Source organism: Chinchilla lanigera, unplaced genomic scaffold (genome assembly GCF_000276665.1).
Source record: "Chinchilla lanigera isolate Chin_1 unplaced genomic scaffold, ChiLan1.0 scaffold00036, whole genome shotgun sequence".
Taxonomy (NCBI): Eukaryota; Metazoa; Chordata; class Mammalia; order Rodentia; family Chinchillidae; genus Chinchilla; species Chinchilla lanigera.
In genome coordinates, this window is record NW_004955437.1 from 21633594 (window position 1) to 21635974 (window position 2381).

Sequence of the window (2381 nt, forward strand, 5' to 3'; positions counted from 1 at the left end):
CTGTACTGGGGCCAGGAAGTGATGCTCAAGGTAAGGACCAGAGCTCTCTAGAAGAGAATTACAGTCATCCTCAGTCACACCGAGGACCTGAGCTCCTCCGACGATGAGAACCGCTGAGTTTATATCAGGAAAAACAGCTTATGGCATCTCCAGGAGAATCAACAGTGCACCACCTTCCCTTCCAGTTCTCCTTTCATGCTGTTCACAACAATCCTCAGGTGGGCCTTCCACACCAAGCACAAGGCAGACTCAGTTCAGCTGGGTCTTCCGAGTTGACCAGTAGTTCATCCACCACACTTGGAGACAACGAGAAAGCATTTCAAGGATAGAGTGAGTGGTCAGCAGGCCAATGCTGCTGCTCCCAAGACAAGAAAGAGCAGGATATTGGGCTTTAGCAATGCAGGTGCCACTGGTGATTTCAGTAAGAGCAATTGGGTAGCAGCATGGGAACAAGAGTCTAACTTCGGCGGCTCAGAGCGAACAGGTGGTGGGCAGAGGCAGAGATCAGATGCTCCTGCAAAGTGGCTGCTGGGAAAATGGGGAGAGGTGGTAGCTAGAGGGGGAAGAGCAACAGCTTTGCTTGTTTCAAGGTGCAGATAATCATAGCTTTTTCAGACGCTCATGAGAGTAAGCCGGCTGGTTCTTTAAGCAGATCAATAAAATTGATAAAGTCTTATCAACACTAATTAGAGAAAAGAGAAAAAAGATAATTCCCAATAAGAGGAACAAGACAGATGAAATCACTATGGAATCTAGAACAATAAAGAAATGTTATGAACAAGTTTGTTTGATTTTTTAAAAATTATGAACAAATTTATGCCCATAAATTTGACAATTTTGAAATGAACAAATTCCTTAAAAGACTAAAGTACCGAAGCTCTCAAGAAAAACAATAAATAATCTGAATAAATTTATTATACCCATTAAAGGAACTGGTTTAAGTAGACATGGTAGTGGTGCACGTCTGTAATTCCAGCACTCTAGGGAGCAGAGGCAGGAGGATCACAAGCCAGCCTGGGTAACTTAGTGAAAGCCTGTCTTAAAAAACAAAAACAAACAAAAAAGCTGGGGCTGGAGCTCAGTCCAACGGTCCTGGGTTTAATGGGGAGTGGGAGGGAAGAAGGGAGAAGGAGAGGGAAAAAGAAAGGAAGAAAAAAGAAAAGAAATTAGATTAATACTTTAAAATCTTCAAAGAAAATTTCATCCCAGGTAGTGTATTAGTGAATTTCATCAAACTTATAAGGAAGAAATAACTCCAATCTACACAAACTCAAAAAACTGAAAAGGAAAGAATACTTTCCAACTAATTCTATGAAGCCAGCAATACTCTGCAAAAAGCCGACAGAGACATTACAAGAAAACTACCTCCTGAACATAGGTGCAAAAATTGTATAAAAAATTTTAGCAACTCAAATCCAACAGTACCATAACAGGGAAATACAACACCACTGAGTTACACCCTGGAGCTCATCCCAGGAATACAAGGTTGACTTAACATTCAGAGTCAATCAATACACCTCACCCTATTAACAAATTCTAAGAGATGCAGGAAAAGTATTTTACAAAATCCAATATCCAGTTGGTAAAAATTCTCAATAAACTAGAAATACAAGGAGACTGATAAAAGCCATCAATGAGAACCCTATATCTACCATTATACATCATGAAGAAAGATGGAACACTTCCCCTTAAGATCACAAACAAGGCAAAGACATCATTCATACACTTGCTGTTCAACACTGAAGGAAAAAGAATGGAAAAATCCAGAAATAAACCCACTCATGTATGGACAACTGATTTTCAACAAAGGTATAAAAGCAAGTTAATGGGACAGCATCTTCCAATAGATGATACCAAAGCAACTTAGTATTCGTCTATAAAATAAATTAATTTTGGTTCATACTTCACGTCATATGAAAAAATCAACTCAAAATGGACCACTGACTGAAATCTAATGTATTTGTATAATTACAATGATAAAACTTCTATTAAAATGTAGGAGAAAGCCTTTGTGATTTTGAGCTAGGGAAAGATTCCATACTGTATGAGCCCAGTTTTGTAAAATTTGAGGGAATACAAAATAATTCATAGAGGCCTTGGTGGCCACCTGCTACACCCAGAGTGTATCGCCTCAGGCTGGGCTAAACCCCAGACATCTTCAGGAAGCCCTGTGAGTCTGAGCTCTGCCTCCCTGACCAGCGTGCAAGGCAGGCGAAACCTCAGGCACCCTCTGGGGCCTTGGTAGCTACCCACCATACCCATAGTGTGTCAGCCTGGGCTGTGATGCTACCACTCACCAGCACAGGAGCTACACTGAGCACTGGGGATCTTCAGACTCTCACCCTGCCACTCACACACAATCAGGACAGTGAGACTGCACT